An 18,662-nucleotide genomic window follows, 5' to 3' on the forward strand; every position below is an offset into this window, starting at 1 on the left:
TTCCTATTATTGAATTAATACCCTAATCATATGCTTTCTTTTCGCAATGTCTCCTATTTTTCAATCAAAACACTAATTTTATATTTTCTTTTCAAAATGTCTACTATTTGTCTATTTTCAAAGAAAACCCTAATCCTATGTTTTTTTTTTGGAATATCTCCTATTTTTCAATCAAAACCATAATAATATGTTTTCTTCAAGGAATATCTCCTATTTTTTAATCGAACACTAATCCTATGTTTTCTTTTCAAAATGTCTTCTATTATTATGTTTTGAGTGAAGAACGTAATACTATTGTCTTTTTCGAATATCCATATTTTAATATAAACCGTAATCCAATGTTTTCTATTTTTCGTTATGACTTAGTATTTTTCAATTAAAAATCCTAATCCCATATTTCTTTTTGATGTCACCTAAATTTGTCCAATCAAAACCTAATTATATTATGTCTTCTTAGAATGTCTTCTAGTTTTGAACCAAAGCCCCTAATCCCTATGTTTTCATTTGGGAATGTCTCCTAATCAAAACACTAATTCTCGGTTTTGCTTTTTAAAAATATTTAATGTTTTGAGATCAAAACTCTAGTTCAATGTAGAATGTCGCATTTTTTAATCAAAACCATAGTTTTATGTTTTCATTTCGTAATGTCTCCTATTTTTCGGTTTTTAGTAAAATCCCTTATCCTATGTCATACTTTTGGAATGTCTCTCTCGATTTTCAATCAAAACATTAATTCTATGGAATGTCTCCTATTTTTCAATCAAATCCCAAATCCATTATTTTCTACTCATCTTTAGTTCCTATTTGTGAATGAAGTAACTAATCCTATATTATCTACAGATATCTCATATTTTTCATATTTGAATCAAACCCCTATCGTGATGCTTTTCATTTTTAGAATGTTTCATATTTTGAATCAAAACTCAAATCCTATATTTTTTTCCCGAATGTTTCCTATTTTACAATTTTGAATCAAAATCGTAATCCTATATTTCCGTTTGGTAATGCCTTTTATTTTTGAATAAAAATCCAAATTCTTATCGAATGTTTCTTTCTTTTTGTAATGACTCTATTTTTGAATCAAAACTCTAATCCTCTATTTTTCTTTCAGAATGTCTAATATTTTTCAATCAAAATACTACTCCTATGTTTTTCTTTTCTCAGATATACTGCATTATTTTGAATCAAAATCCTACTCCTATATTTTCTTCTCGAATTTCTCATATTTCTCGATCCAAAAGCATAATCCTATAGTTTCTCTTTTATAAGATGGCTCCTCTTTTTGAATCAAAATTGTAATCATATGTTTTCTTTCCTTTTTGGAATCTGTCCTATATAGCATATTTTAATCAAAACTTTAACTCCTATGTTTTCGGAATGTCTACTATTTTTGGAATCAAAACACAAGTTGTATATCTTTTCTCAATGTCTAATATATTTGAATCAAAACTTTAATCATATGCTTTATTTTTGAAATATCTCCTATCTTTCAATCAAAACCCGAATCCTATGTTTCCTTTTCTTAATATCTCCTATTTGTCAATTTTGATTGGAACCCTAACTTATGTTTTCTTTTTGAAATGCCTCAGATTTTTCAAACAAATACCTTATCCTTTCTTTTCTCGAGAATGTTTGCTATGAATCAAAACCCGAGTCCTATTTTCGATTTTTTGAATCAAAACCCTAATACTTTCCTTTCCTTCAGAATGTCTCATGGGAATCTACGCTGGTGCAAATCAAAACCTTCATCGATGTTTTTCTTTTAGGAATGTATCGTATTCTTCAATCAAAAATAATCCTATAGTTTTCTTTTAAGATATCTACTCTTTTTGAAACAAAACTCCAATCCTAAGTTTTCTTATAGTAATGTCTACTATTTTTTAATCAAAACAATAATCTATTTTTTCTTTTCGAATGCCTCCTATTTTGAATCAAAAGCCCTAATCATTTGTTTCTTTTTGGGAATGTGTACTGAGTCAAAACAAAAATTATATGATTTCTTTTTGTAATGTCTCCTAGTTTTCAATAAAAACCCTAATCCTATGTTGCCTTTTAGGAATGTCTACTATAATCAATACCCAAATCCTATATTTCTTATAGTAATGTCTCACAGTTTTCAATAAAACCCTAATCCTATATTTGTCTTTTGGAATGTCCACTATAATCAATACCACCGAATCCTATGTTTTTCTTATAGTAATGTCTCTCCTATTTTTGAGAACTAATCTTATGTCTTGTTTTGAATACCTACTATATTTCCGATCAAAACACTAATCCTATGTTTTATGTAATGTCTCCTATCTTGCATGAGCAAAACCTAAATCGATATGTCCATTTCTCTTAATGTCTCCCTATTTATCGAGTTTTGAACCAAAAACCCTAACATATGTTATCGAGCATGTCTCCTATCCCAATACATAATTCTTTGTTTTCATTTGAAATCTCTACTATTTTGAAACAAAACCTTAATCCTATGTTTTATTTTCGAGATATGTGATCCTATTTTTGATTTTGAATCAAAACCCTAATCCTTTATTTTCTTTTCTGAAAGTCTCACTTTTTTTAATAAAAAACCTAATCGTATCTTTTGTTTGGGGAATGTCTACTATTTTTTAATCAAAACCTAATCGTATATTTCTCTTGGACATCTCCCATTTTTATGAATAAAGAAAAATCTTAATACTATGTTTTCTTTTTCATAATGTTTCCTATTATTGAATTAATACCTAATCCATTTTTTCTTTTCACAATTTCCTATTTCTCAATCAAAACTTATTAATTCTAAGTTTCTCATCATTATGTCTCTGTTTATCTTCCTTTTCATGAAAACTATAATTCTATGTTTATTTTCGAATGTCCTACTATTTTTCAATCAAAACCCTAATCCTATGTTTCTTTTTAGAATGTCTCCAATTTTTGAATCAAAGCCTAATCTTATTTATTTATTTTTTTTTGGAATGTCTTCTATTTTTAAGTTTTGAGTGAAAACCATTAATCAATTGTTATCTTACGGAATGTCTCCTATTTTAATCTAAACCTCTAACCACAAATGTTTTCTTTTCGATTATGTCTTATATTTTCAACCAAAACCCTAATCTCATGGTTTTCAGCCTCAGAAATGCCACCTAAATTTTCGGGTTTTCTAAATCAGCCTAATCCTATCTCTTCTTTCGCAGAATGTCTCTGTAGTTTTCGCAAATCAAATCCCTAATCCTATGTTTTTCTCTTTTCAGAATGTCACCTCATAGGTTTGAATCAAAACACTAATCCTATGTTTTTCTTTTCAAATGTTTAATATTTTGAATCAAAACTCAGAAGCCCTATGTCTTCTTTTTCGAGAATGCTCTACATTTTTAATTCAAAACCACTTTGTTTTATGATTCCATTTCGTATGTGCCTCCTATTTTTGGTTTTGAATAAAAACCCCGAGTGATATATCTTACTTTGAGAATGTCTCATATGTGTTTTCAATGACCCCTAATAGCGGAATGTCTCCTATTTTGCCAATCAAATCCACGATCCATTGTTTCCTACTCAGTAATGTCTCCTGGCTCTTTTGAATGAAAAGTCACTTGAATCTATATTTTCATTTCTTGAAGCTCTCCTAGTTTCTTTTCATATTTTGAATCAAAACACTTAGTCATCATAGTTAAGCCTTTCTCATCAGGAATGCTCTCATAAATCCTAACTCTAATCCCATGTAGTCGAATGTCTCCTATAGCTGAATAAAAACCCTAATCCTATATTTCCTGTAATGGCTCCTATTTTTGAATGAAAAATCCTAATCATCAAAACCCTACTCCCATATTTTCTCTTTCTTCTAGGAATTTCTCTGTATTCAGTCACATAATCCGATCTACTCTTTTTAGAAATGGCATCTATGTTTGAATCAAAAGACTAGCAATCACTGTGCTTTATTTCTCTTTTCGGAATGTGTCCTACTTTTATTTTTGAGATCAAACCTAATCCTATGTTTTCTTTTCGCAATTTGTCCTACTTTTAGTTTTGAATCAAAACCTATGCAGCAATATTATTATATTTTATTTATTTATTTATTTATTTATTATTATTAGCTATTTACTTTGTAATAGCACGCAATGATTTTCATGTTAAATAATGGTTTCCGTATGCATCGAAATGGACAAATAGCATCGTACTAAACTTAAGGTTTATTAAGTCAAAACCATGCATTCATAGTATTAGCAAGTGACTGGCTGTGCCTCAAAATGGAGCGATTGTACAGACTAAGACCACTGAAGCTCAAAGGTCTCGCAGTATATATCCATTAGTGATTTGCCTTGTGCAACCTCGCTGATCTCATCCTGCTTCTTGCGGTGCATGTGATTGAAAAGCCCTCGATGCTCGCATTAATAAGTTCCGTCAAGACGACATTCAACAATTGTTTTAATATCTCCTGCAAAGCAACTACTCATAGGAGCACTCAGTGAGTGGGAGAGGGTATCACCGCCTAGTTCACTCTCCATAATGGAGAGATATCCACGCCTTGACATCTCACCACACCGCAGACCAATTCGAGCTGCATTTTACTTAGGTTTCTCACGGCCCAATAACAAGATCAACAATAACTTTTGGTTGGGTTAAAATCATGAAGAAGATGAACAAGTCCGAGATCACGAAACAAACTCGACTGGGTGTAACCCGAGTAAAGATGCATCTAGAATTTCCTTATATTATATTATATATCATAATGAGGCTCTATAATTTAGTTTCTAGACTCACAGGTATTCTCGAAACATGTACACGTAGCATGTACTCCTACATTCTATGTAACTGATCTGACAAGCTTAAGAACAGAATTCTTTGCTCCACTCTCCTTCTCAGTTTGTCTCAAACTTTCAAGTGTATAATAATAACCCCGCATCTCTCCAAGTAGTATGGTGATGTAGTAGATCTTCCTACAGAATTTTGATGTTATGCATAGCAGACTCTGAGGCGAACACAATTCAACAACGCGAAAGGTCTAACCATATATCACGAGATACATGAGGAAGTTTCTCTCTTTGGAAATTCCACCTTGTTTCTTTCGATCCTATTCCTTTGGCTTCTCCAATGGATGCCTTCTCAGTAACTTCTTCCTTTGGCATCTTATGAGACTCGCTTGTTAGCCAGGCACTGTGCCTAAGAGTACTTGAGCATGGCCTCATGCGTGACTTTGCTGCTTCTTCTTAACTTAGGCGTTCTCGAGAATATGAGGTGATGGAGACTCTCCGGATGATCGGCCTTCCTCAATCTCGTGTGGTAGAACCTCCATAGCAATGTACCTCCCGCCCATGTGCTGGGTTTGATATCGAAAGCGAGGGTCTCGTGCCATCCTTATATCATCGACGAGATTGAGAAGATGCAGCTGTTGGTTGGGAACCCAACCTCAAGGTTTAGAGACAAGGTTTGGGGAGGGAGAAAGGATGATCGAGAGGTCCGGATGGGAAGCAGGAGAAAGGCGCGGAAAGAGAGATTGCTCACCGGGGCGTCCTAGTGGCCAGGGTCATCTGACAGTGGTAGATCTCGAGGAGTTTGGGTCTTGTGGCCGCTCCGGCCAGCATCCTCAACAACACCGAATAGCGATAGCAATGAGCGCCATCAATAGCAATGGCGTGATGGGCCGATGGCGTCATCACGCGGCCGGCGTAGAGGCGATCGCGACGACAACATTATACGGCGAGCACTCGATATGACGCGATAGAGGGCACCATGCAGTATCGTCATCCGTCCGTGATTAGCGGCATTTGGATCTTAGCCTCTCAATCGCACCCTAAGTGGCATCAACCATTAACACGGTAAGCAATGAACCACGGCAATATGATTGATATATATATATATTTTCATGTACCATAGTATGAAAGGAGAAAAACCCTCGCTTTCCTCTCTCTTTCGCTTCGCTTCTCTCTTAGGTCTTTTCTTTCACCTCTCTCTCCATCTGCTCCACTTTTTAAAAGGTTCGCCCATCCTTGGGTCTCATCCGATTTCCCCCTAAGACTCCACAACGGATTAGGATAAAGAACATTTTAAATGATCTCAAAAGATTTGAAACTTTTAATTAGTATTATTATTTATTTTATTTCATTTCATTTATTATTATTATTTATGAATAAAACTTAACCCACTTCCTGGCAGGAGCAAGTTCTCAAGGATGATATAATTTGCATCTTGGTGAGCAGATACGATCTCGAAACTGGGCAACTTTGTAACTTGACTTTTGTGCCTCAAGATAAATTCGAGGGGCAATTTTGTAATTATCATGCTATGCCTCGGGATATGTGTCGAAGTCACTGTGAGGATTTCGTACTTTTCCTCGAGTTGCCTCGAAATTTGTTCTCGACCTCATATATGAAATTTAGGATGCGTACTCGAGGACGCGTGATTTGAGCTCGCCCTAAGATCTGTGAGATTGCCTGTAGATATTTGTTCTTGCATATTATTTTTATGAAATTATATTATTATATTTGGCTCATGATTGTATATATAGTACAAGGACAACCAAATAATTTATTTTAAAGCGAGGAGTCCAAAATCAATTCAAGATTAGGACAAATCAGATTTTAATTTTAAATATCTATCCATAATTTAAATTTTAATCACTTAGTGATTTGGGTTTCATTAGAACTATCAAGCTACATTATTTATATACAAAGATATTTTTTATAATTGATAAGTATTTGTGCTCGATAGGGAATGCTAAGCCTTCTCCCTTATGTTGAGCATTACTTTTTCTCGGTTTTTAACGCTAATATGGGTGTATTTATGTTAATTTTACGTAGGTAGGGTTATGAGACCGATTATGAGAAAAGAAAGCCACTGTGGAGTCATAATCGCACTAATTTATGGAAATATTGCTAAGGTTCAAACATCGAGACATAGATGGGTTCGACATCAGTGAATGTGTGCCAACCTCCTCACTGACGGAGTTAGCCTGATATTTGGAGGCACTAAGGGTAGTCACTAAAGCATTATCGACTTGTGCATATAGAACAAGATGTCCACTCAACATATATGTTATTAAAGAAGAAGCGCCATCCCACGTAAATGTGTGCCCGCTTATGCTACCTCGATGAAAATATGGATTCGGGAGTATTTCGAGACGACAGCATAGGCAGTATTGTAGAAAACACTGAGCAAAAATATCGCAATGACGACATACTACGATGAGAAAACAGAAAATGCAGAATCCACAAGGCGTGTGGAAATTCCATTGGGCGCCCACATGAGCGTCAGTGGGATTCCTAATTCCATCCCTTTAAAAACCGATTTCAGCCATGATTTCAGCATTCTTTCCTCCATCTTTTCCCCAACTTGAGAGAGGACAGCGGCTAGGGTTTGGAGAGGTATTGGCTAGGGCTTTGAAAGGTTCTGACATCTCCCGACATTACGCGCCATTTGGAAGAAAGTTAGTGGGGAAAGCTTTTGCATTTCCAATCCGGCGAGGTGTATCCTAGGCGAGCGAAAGGGACCCTTACCACTAGTAGAGGACTCTCACAAGACCATGGCCACGACTAACCATGTGGTTTCCCACGAATGCTTTTGTTTTTGACATCTCAATTTCATTGATTGTATCTAGCTCCAAGGAGAGTCTAAAACCCCTAGTGGGTACTTGGGTATTTGTGAACTCTAGGATGTATTCATTTCATTGAATCTCTTTATTATGCTTTCAATTAATTGATGTTGTCATGAGTTCCAATATTGGATACTTGATCAGGCTATGAATACTCCCCAGAGTGACACTAGGGTCGAGGAGTTCTTCTTGGTAACCTTGTGAGTGAGTGACACACCATGAGAGTTAGACAAAGCTAGATTGGAGAGGGCTGAGAGGGTGAGTCGAGGTAGCATGAGTCCCCCTCTCTCCCAAAGTGTGTTCTATTCTACCCTCCATGTTTCAAGATTTCTATGCGCCATAGTAGAGTGAATGGGTTAAGGGATGATCTTCCGGGCTGAGGCTTAGTTGCGAGTGCAACGTAGCGAAGCGATCAAGTGATTTTAGCACCTAGGGCTTAATTGTGGCTAGGATCTTTCAGCTGGACCAATGGGTTAGGTCTATATATTGGAATAGGGTTTTTCACTTGGAATCCCTAAAGCTCATTGCAATTTTATGAGGTCGCAGGCCGAGAGGTTATTCAATCTCTCCAACGGACATGTATAGAGTTAGTCATGGTTGACCTTAGATTTGGGATCATGTAATTAAGGATTTCCACGACTCATTGTTGGCGCTCAATTAGGAAGGATAATAGAGGGTTCTTGCACTTGAAAACGATTGTCCCAGGGCATCAATATCCTAGAAAATCTCATCTTTATCGATGCACTTACCTTCTAATTTTACTTGTGCTCTCTATCTTGTTCTTTTTATTTTTGTTATTTCATATTTTGTTACACTTATCACTATTCATCTTCCACATTAGTTAAGAAACAAATTAAGTGTCTTTATTCCTCTACTGTGGATACGATACCCAGTCATCTGACATTATTACTTCAACACCAGTGTAATTGCGGTTTACACGTATATATGGACATATCAAGTTTTTGCGCTGCTGCCGGGAGTAGGCGCTTAGAGATAGTTTGTACTTTGTTTTCTTAGCTATTCATTCATCTCTATTTCATATCTTCCTTTCTATCATCATTCTAATTTTTATTTTCTTTTTGGTGCAGCTCCAGGTTATGACCCGAGGGAACCCCTCATTACTTATTGAAGAAGATCACGAGCTTGAACGAACACTTAGAAGAAAAGGGAAAAAACCTGTGCAAGAACAGGGTTTAATCTAAAATGATTTGAAGTAGAAGAATCTAGAAACATGGCGTAATGTAATGAGCAACAACGGACATTATCCGATTATGACGGATCTCTCGTGATTGGGGACACAATCGAGCATTGTGCGTTCTCCATGCATGTACTGTAACTTTGAGCTGAAGCCGCATTCATCCACATGTTAAAAGAATCCACATAGTTTAATGGTTTGTCCGATCAGGATCGTAAAGTACCATATGAGAACTTTCTCGAGGTAGTGCGACATGCTTAAGATAAATGGGGGTAATGGATGATGCCATCAGTTGAGAGCCTTCCCATTTTCCTTGAAAGGAAAGCTGAAGCAGCTGGCTATACTCATTACATAGAGCATCACCATTACTACATGCGAGGGAGATGGTAGAAGCTTTTCTTGGCCGTTATTTCCCTCCTGAAAAATCTGCAAATCTTAGAAATGAGACCTCATCTTCGGTACAATTGGAATTGAGTCTCTATTTGAGAAGTGGGAAAGGTTCAAGGAGCACTGAGTACAAGGCAAACACGGATTCTCGGAGTGGATGATTGTTCGTACCTTTTTACAACTATTTGAACTGAGTACAAGGCAACTCTAAGATGTTGCAGCAGGAGGTACCTTAGGTAGCATGACCCCCGATGAGACCCGTCAATTAATTGAAGAAATGGGGTTAAACAGTTGCCAATGGAATGCCAGGAAGAAGAAAAAGGTGGCCGGTCTCCATGAGATAGATGCAATGACTTCGTTTGTGGCTCAAGGGGAATCATTGAGTAAGAAGTTAGATCTTCTAACTTTGAATAGAGTGGCGGCCATGATTACTTGCATCGGGTGTAGTGGAGGACATACTCCTCCGATTACCTCGATATCTATTGGTGATGCATCTTCGGCTGAGAACGTCTATTTTGTGGGTAATGGCATGAGGAATCAAGGAAACGCATACAGTAATACGTACAATCTAGGTTGGAAGAGTCATCCCAATTTCTCGTGGAACAAAACAAGGTCTCACAAAAAGGTCATAGGGCCACTGTGTTTGCACAACAAGCCCCAAACATGGAGAACCGAAGTTTCGTGTTTGGAGACCCGAATGAATGATTTGGAGAAAGCCTTATCTAGGTTTGTGCAATCATCTGATACAAGGCTCCAATCAGTTGAGGCTACTCTTCGCAACCACACTGCCTCTTTGCAAAATCTTGAAAATCAAGTAGACGTGATTACGAAGTCCTCATCGAAAGGCTACAAGGAAGCTTGCCGAGTAACACCCAGACAAACCCTAGAGAGCATGTGAAGGCGATCACTTTGAGAAGTGGTCATGAGGTTGAAGGTAAGCTTCCGAGTAAGAAGCCAAATGTACACGCATCCGAGGTTAAAGAGGTTGAGAAGGGAGCAAGCAAAGAGAAGGAGGTGGCACCACCACCTTTAAAGCCAAGAATCCCTTATCCCTCTAGATTGAAGAATGACCAAGAGCATGAGCAGCACAAGAAGTTCCTGAGTTTGTTCAAACAATTCCACATCAATATTCCTTTTGTTGAGGCATTGGCCCAAATGCCTAAGTTCACAAAATTCTTGAAAGACTTGTTGACCAACAAGAGGACGTTAGAGGAGAGTGCTTCGTTGATTTTTAGATGCATCTTGCTTGATAGGTTTTGCAAAAAGAACATGACCAACAAGAAGAAAGACCGGAACCTCTATCAATGTCATGCCATACACCTTCTTTTAAAAGTTAGTTTGGGCAAGCTCTAGACCCAATCGGATGACTTTTGCAATTGGTGGACCGAATAAAGGAGATATCCGAGGGGTATCGACGGAAGATGTGCTTGTCCAAAGGTGGGACAAGTATATATTTTGTAGACTTTGTGGTGCTAGACATCAATGAGGATGGATGTACCCTCTTAATACTTGAGAGGTCATTCTTTATGGACTTCAAGGCATTGATTGACATGGACGCCGAGAGCTAACTTTGAGAGTTGGAGATAACAAGCTCACATACCGCCTTTCTGAAGCCATGTAGCATTCTCTTGATTTCGATGATACTATATATTTTCTAGATACTACTGATAACATTGTTGATGAATATATGCAGGAAATGTTCAATCCAGACACGTATAAGGGTCTCTTCGACCAAGAGGAGGATAATGAAGAAGTAATGATGCTTGGTTCAACGAAAGAAGTACCATATGCCCCGTGGATCTTGAAGAAGGTGCTCCGAAAGATGAAGAGATCTAGGAAACACCATCGGAAATGCTCCAAGGCTATTGGAGACGTGTGTGAACCAAAGAAGTTTGATGTACCATTGCTAGGTGGTCCCAAGCCTGATAATTCCCCCTCTACCTTCAAGAGACTTTGGTCATCATGTTTCCGAGCCATGGGTAAGAGGGAATCCTTCATCTATGAGCCCCCGTGAGGTAAGACAAGGTACGTCAAGCTAAGTGACGTTAAACAAATGCTACTTGGGAGGTAACCCAAGTGTTTACTATTTTTGTAGTTTATTAGTTTAGTGTGTGCATGAATAAAGTGTTGAGTGTTGGTGTCATGATTTTTATATATTTCTGCTGTGATTTTATTGTGGGTTTTCAAGTTCATCATGTGTTTTCATGTGAATTTGGCGAAGGTTTGGTTGTTTGAGCTATTTCTCATGTTTTTTACTTGTATAAATTGCATATTGGGGTGGGCTCTGAGTGTGTAAACATGTTCAAAAATTTTTTGCAGAGCCTGTAAAGTTTTCTAAGGCATCCAGAGAAACACACACAGGCAGTGGAATTAACACACGCCTGTGGTTCTGTATTGCGAGCTCATCCAGAGAAGCCACAGGGGCGTGGACTCACCCCTGTGAATGACCATTCGATTCTCGCACGCCCGTGGGTAGTTTAGGCATAGGCATGTAAATTCTCGCAGAGATTGGCGATTATCCCGAAAGCACACAAAAAAGCGTGGACTCGACCTTGTGGGTGAACTCGTAGAAATACACATGGGCGTGGTAATTCCCACGCACCCTGCATATCTCTTCTGGACAAGTTCTCTCCATCCCGAGAAGATACAAGGGCGTGAGGTCGCCTCGTGAGTTGGGCTTTCATGAATGGCCACGCCAGTGCGGAATTTCCACACGGGCGATGAAACACTTAGTGATTCTTCCTGTGGACAGAGAGCCCACAGTGGGCCAGTCGACCGCCCTCACTGGATTGCGCTGACACGGGCAGGGTATTTTCGCACGGCCGCAAGAGACATTCTCGAGGCGTGTTTTCCCAAGATCCTGCATGTGGGCGGCATCCGCCTCGTGAGGCTTTCCTCGCGGAGACGCACGTCGTGGTACTTCGCACACCGTGCGATGCTACAAACGCCAAGAGACACGAGTCCTTTTTAAAGGATCTTCATTTCTTCTCATTCCCACACCCTCTTTACTCCCGAGAGCACCCTCACACTCTTCCCACTGTCATTGCCGTATTTGGGAGTGATTTTTATGCTGTTTTTTCCTACCATTTTTAAGGTTTTCCTTCAACTCGCTCGGTAAGTCCTCTATCTTTTGTTCTCTTCGTAAATTCTTGATTTAATCGATGAAACTTGTGAATAATGCTTCGTGTCTATAATTAGAATGAGTATGCATGTTTAGAACGGGTTAAAAGTGATTTAACGGTGTATTTTTTTATTTTTGAGGCGGGTCGCGTCTTTTTCACGCCTGCGTGATCCACATCGCAGCGGCGGAAATTCCACACGACTCGCATGGATTTTCTACGCAGATTGCTTAATTGACTTGTTTGATCGGTTTTCTTTCAAATTTTGCAGATTATGGTACCCAGGTCAAAGAAGCAAGATGATAGGGAGCCGCGTGAGTCATCTCCTGAGTCTGTGGGTATGAGATTCACTATACACGAGTATCAGGCCCGTTTCGAGCATTTATCGAGACTTTGGTTCAGCCAGACTCAATTCTTAGATATGAGCATACTGAGAGATTTATAGCAGGGAGACGAGCTCGCCAATGAGGTTGAGGATCTCATGTCGGTGAGTGGTTGGAGGCAGTTGTTGTCGATTAGAGAGCCAAACATCCATGAGCTTACACTGGAGGTCTTGTCGTCATTCGAGTTCGACAGGTCCTATTCGAGATTCGACAGCCTCGACACCATTTAGTTCAGAGCACGTGGACATCACCAGAGCATGAGTATCACGCATTTTCCAATCCATCTTTGTTTATACAAGGAGGCATTCACATATACTGAGGAGTATTCTTAGTTACCGACTGATTATCCTGGAGCTTTGACCCCGCAGAGAGCTTACGGAGCTGCCAGGTGGTCGTGCCAGATGAAAGTGGGGGTATCCAAGGCCATGTGCCTTTCCCGACTCTATGACAAATATTTTACGTATCATCATGATGCAACGCATACCAATCCATGATGATAGCAGTGGTGAATGGCAGTGGTGATAGCACTGGTGTTCCGAGCTGCAGAGCTTCCTGAATTGTATTCAATGATGCACGAGACACCGATCCATCTAGGGCACATCATCGCCGAGTACATTCGACATCCCGGCCAAGATGCGATTTGGAGCGATCTTCTCGTCCACACATTACGATATTAGCTCGGGTATGGGTCTCTTGGTGGATTCTCGGGTCCATACATTATGAGATTAATGGGCATGGTTCTATATGGTTCTGGAGGGGTTTATGCCTGCGGTTCTACCAGTCCCAGAGATAGCCAAGGAGGAGGATGATGATGCCGAGGCTTTCATCCCCGCCTCGAGCGTCATTCAGCCCTCCTATGGAGAACAAGGCATCTCCGTGACAAAGGACCCACCCCCGTGTGCATATTTTTCACCATCTCGAGCCTGTGATCACTTTGAGAGGCTCGAGAGCACTGTGGGGTGATACTGAGAGAGGTAGAGAGGCCCAAGAAGAGATTGCTGATATAAGGGCAGCTCATCAAGATAAAGATATGGAGTTCATGGCACGCTTTTGACATATTAGAGCAGATCTTAGAGTGAGACGTCAGCTCATCATTTGTCTTGCGGCCAAGAACTCCCCTGGCATCTCAGGCACCTCCATCCCCTATTCTAGCACCGGTTGACCTACCATGTACTTCATTAGTAGCAGCGGTAGTAGAGGTAGAGCCAAAGGGTGACATCGACACTTGATTTTATTTTTCCCTCGCCTTTTTACTCCTGCATTTTATTTTTGGACTTGTATACTCTGAAAGGACTTTCCTTCTTAGTATATTTTCATTTTGTGTCTCGAGTTGTATCTCATTGCTTCATCTTTTTATATACTTGAGTTATGTTTGTTTTTATTTAGCTTCACTGAACCCCCTCATGTATGGGTGCAGATGGTCTTCTCATTATGGGAATTGAGCTTTTGTCATGGGCATGGCCAAGGTGTTTTCGGCACTTTCGGGCCGTGTGAGCCCTCACAACCTATTGGAACAACACTCCCAAGGACTTAGCTCCATCAAATGCAACACTAGGAGTCAGGGGAGTATTGTTTTTATTGCTTCTCCCACATCTGAATTTAATTGATTAATGAGCTTCCATGTGTACATTGGGGACAATGTGCAACTTAAGTGTTGGGGGGTGGGGGTGGAGGGAGTTTTTATAGTGCACGCATATCTTTTATAGTAGTTTTGATTGATATACATGCTCACATGGCCAATGGCGGTTCACCTTAGTTACATTGATTGTATTCTTGAGTTTAGGAGATTTCTTTTTAACATTGAATGTTTTCATGCTCTAGTTTTTGCTTGAATTTCTAGGAATTTTTGCCCGATTGACACTTGTCGCACTACTCACTCTTTGAACTCTTTTGGAAACTTATGTTTGATGTATAAGGGACTAGTTATAGTTGTTTCTTGTGTTAATTATGAAAAAAAAATGGAAAAAATGAAAAGAAGGAACAAAATAGTTTTATTGTTTATTTGTGCTTGTTGGGTGGAAAGAGCTGCCACCTATGAAGTATGAAGCTACTCTTATAAGTCGGATACTAGTTATCCTTTATGAGAGAAAGAGCTATCTCATAGTATGAGTGAAACCTACCATTCCGATAGAAAGAGCTATCTCTTCGAAAGTGTGAAAGCCACCTTAGCGGCCGCTTTTGAAAGGACTACCTTAGAGGATGTGTGAAGTGATAAGTGCTTGTGCGATATGAATGCGAAGTATTCTTTCCTTATGTTAAGTATTACCTTTTTTGGGTTTTACACTAATATGTGTGTTTTTATGTTACATTTATGCAGTTAGGGTTGTGACGCTGACTATGAAGGAAAGAAACCAATGCGGATCATAATGCACCAATTTTGGAGGAAATCTTGCTAAGGTTCAAACGCAAAGACATAGAATATTTTCATGCTCACATGGCCAATGGCGGTTCACCTTAGTTACATTGATTGTATTCTTGAGTTTAGGAGATTTCTTTTTAACATTGAATGTTTTCATGCTCTAGTTTTTGCTTGAATTTCTAGGAATTTTTGCCCGATTGACACTTGTCGCACTACTCACTCTTTGAACTCTTTTGGAAACTTATGTTTGATGTATAAGGGACTAGTTATAGTTGTTTCTTGTGTTAATTATGAAAAAAAATGGAAAAAATGAAAAGAAGTAACAAAATAGTTTTATTGTTTATTTGTGCTTGTTGGGTGGAAAGAGCTATCACCTATGAAGTATGAAGCTACTCTTATAAGTCGGATACTAGTTATCCTTTATGAGAGAAAGAGCTATCTCATAGTATGAGTGAAAGCTACTATTCCGGTAGAAAGAGCTATCTCTTCAAAGTGTGAAAGCCTCCTTAGAGGCCGCTTTGGAAAGGACTACCTTAGAGGATGTGTGAAGTGATAAGTGCTTGTGCGATATGAATGCGAAGTATTCTTTCCTTATGTTAAGTATTACCTTTTTCGGGTTTTACACTAATATGTGTGTTTTTATGTTACATTTATGCAGTTAGGGTTGTGAGGCCGACTATGAAGGAAAGAAGCCAATGTGGATCAGAATGCACCAATTTTGGAGGAAATCTTGCTAAGGTTCAAACACGAAGACATAGGTTAGGTGTGAGATACTAGATTGTGTGCCAACCTCCTCGTATTTGAGTTAGCACAAGCATTTGGAGGGGCACAAGGGCAGTCACGCTCAAGCATTCCAACTTATGCACATAGAACAAGATCTCCATCAACATATCCATCATTGAAGAAGCAAAGCGATCCACGACGTGAACGTGTGCCCGTTTGCATTACCTCGATGAAAGTATGGATTCAGGAAGTATTTCAGGCGGTATTGTAGCAGAGCACTATAGCAACTATGTAGCAAAGTACTGTAGAAGCAATGTTCACAGCGGCCGAGAAAACTGCAGAACAGAGATACTATTTAATGGGGTGTGTGGATCCCCGATTCCAGCCTTATTTAAAGCCGATTCAGCCCCTATTTCAGCATTCTTTTCTCCATCTGTTCCCAAACTTGATAGAGGGCTTCGACAAGGGTTTTGAGAGGTATTAGATAGGGTTTTGGAGACGTTCTTCAGCTCTGACATCATGCGTCATTTTGAAGAAGATTATTGTTAGAGCTTTCGTCGGCACCGATCCGGTGAGGTGTATCATAGGCCGGACAAAGGACCCTTTGCGACGAGTAGAGGACTCTGCATAAGACCATCGACATGACTATCGAGCTAGTTTTCTATGGATTCATTGCTTTTACATTCTATTTCTTTGATTGTAATTAGCTCCATGGAGAGCTAAACCCCTAGCGGGTACTTGGGTATTTGTGAACCCTGGGGTGTATTCGTTTCATTGAATCTCTTTGTTATGCTTTTAATTAATTGATGTTTATTGTGAGTTCCAACCTTGATTGCTTGATTGTTTCAATTCTCCCATAGAGTGACACTAGGGTTGAGAGTTCTTGTTGGTAACTTTGTGAATGAGTGACACACCACGAGTGTTAGACAAAGATAGGTTGGAGAGGATTGAGAGGGTGAGTCGAGAGTACAGGAGCGTCACCTTTCCTCTCCGATTTGTTAGATTCTACCTCCGTTCCTCGAGTTCTTTGTGGCCATAATAGAGTGAATGGTTTAAGGGATGACCTTCTGCTGGGGCTTAGTTTCGAGTGAAATGGAGTGAAGTGTAGGAGTGATCTTAGTATCTAGGGCTTAATTGTGGTTAGGGACCTTCCACCTAGACCAAAGGGTTAGGTCTATAATTAGAAAGAGATTTATCGCTTGGAATCCCTATAGCTCATTACAATTCTATGCGAGTGCGAGGTTGAGAGGTTGTTCAATCTCTCCTCTGGGATATGTATAGAGTTAGGCATGGTTGACCTTAGATTTGGGACTATGTAATTAAGGATTTCCATGACTCACTATTGCATTAACTAGGAAGCATAATAGAGGGTTCTTGCACTTGAAATGATTGTCCTAGGCCGAGCAATATCCCGGTACCCCATCTTTATTGATTACCTTATCTTCTCCTTTACTTGTGCTCTCTTACTTGTTGTTTTTACTTTTGAGAATTGAATCATTGTCACATATATCACTATTCACTTTTCACATGGTTAAGAAGCGAATTATGTATTTTTATTCCCTACTCCCTGTGGATATGATACCCACTCATCCGGGATTATTACTTCAATAAACCCGCGCACTGCGGGATATAAGCAAGGGGACCTTGTCAAATTTTTGGCGTCGTTGTCGGGGAGTAGGCGTTTAGAGATACTTTGCACTTTGTTTTCTTAGCTATTTCAACATACATTCTATTTCATATCTTCTTAATCTATCATTGTTCTGATTTCTTTTTCTTTCTTTTGGGTGCAGCTCCAGGTTATGACCCGAGGAAACCCCTCAATATTGATTGAAGGAGATCTCAAGCTTGAATGCACACTTAGAAGAAAAGGGAAAGATCCTGTGCAAGAACAGTCTAATCTAGCTGATTTGGAAGTGGAAGAATCTAAAAACATGGCAGAACAGAATGAGCAATAGGGAACATTATCCGATTATACCAGATGTTTAGTGTTGGGGACACAATCGAGTATTGTGCGTCCCCCGATTACAGCTTAGAACTTTGAGCTGAAGCCGGCATTCATCCACATGTTACAGCAATCCACACAGTTCAATGGTTTGGCCGATGAGGATCCAAACAGTTATATAGAGAGTTTTCTTGAGGTGTCTGATATGCTGAAGATAAATGGGGTGACGGATGATGCCATCAAGTTGCGAGCCTTCACATTTTCCATAAAGGGGAGAGCGAAGCAGTGGCTATACTCATTACCTAGAGCATCAATTACCACATGGGAGGAGATGGTAGAAGTTTTTTTCATGCTCGTATTTCCTCCCTGAAAAATCCGTAAAGCTTAGGAATGAGATCTCATCCTTTGTTCAGTTGGAATTGGAGTCTCTATTTGAGACCTGGGAAAGGTTCAAGGAACTCCTGAGAAAGTGCCTATAACACAGATTTCCAGAGTGGATGATTGTTCAGACCGTTTACAATGGTTTGAACCCGAGTACAAGGCAACTCTTGGATGCGGCAGTAGGAGGTACCTTAGGTAGCAAGACCCCCAATTGAAGAAATGGGGTTAAACACCTACCAATGGAATGCTAGGAAGAAGAAAAAGGTTGCCGGTCTCCATGAGATAGATGTCGTAACTTCATTGGTGGCCCAAGTGGAAAATTTGAGTAAGAAGTTATATCTTCTAACTTCAAATAGAGTAACGGCCGTGACTAATTGCACTGGGTGTGTCGGAGGACATGCTCCCTCCGATTGCCTGATCTCTATTGGTGGTGTATCTTCGGTAGATAACGTCGATTTTGTAGGTAATGGCATGAGATCTCAAGGAAACCCATATAGCAATACCTATAATCCGGGTTGGAAGAATCATCCCAATTTCTCATGGAGCAATCAGGGTCCACCAAAGGCCATGGGTCCACCGGGTTTCCAACAACAACAAGCCCCACAT

General features: G+C 39.4%; 1 non-coding gene across 1 annotated transcript; it reads right to left on the reverse strand.

The window, feature by feature from the left end:
- Window positions 1–18,055: 18,055 nt before the first annotated feature.
- LOC120267429 lies at window positions 18,056–18,162 on the reverse strand. The gene has a single exon (XR_005538459.1). It is a non-coding gene; the product is annotated as a small nucleolar RNA R71 (small nucleolar RNA).
- Between the last annotated feature and the right edge of the window lie 500 nt (window positions 18,163–18,662).

Source organism: Dioscorea cayenensis, chromosome 1, assembly GCF_009730915.1.
Source record: "Dioscorea cayenensis subsp. rotundata cultivar TDr96_F1 chromosome 1, TDr96_F1_v2_PseudoChromosome.rev07_lg8_w22 25.fasta, whole genome shotgun sequence".
Classification (NCBI taxonomy): domain Eukaryota; kingdom Viridiplantae; phylum Streptophyta; class Magnoliopsida; order Dioscoreales; family Dioscoreaceae; genus Dioscorea; species Dioscorea cayenensis.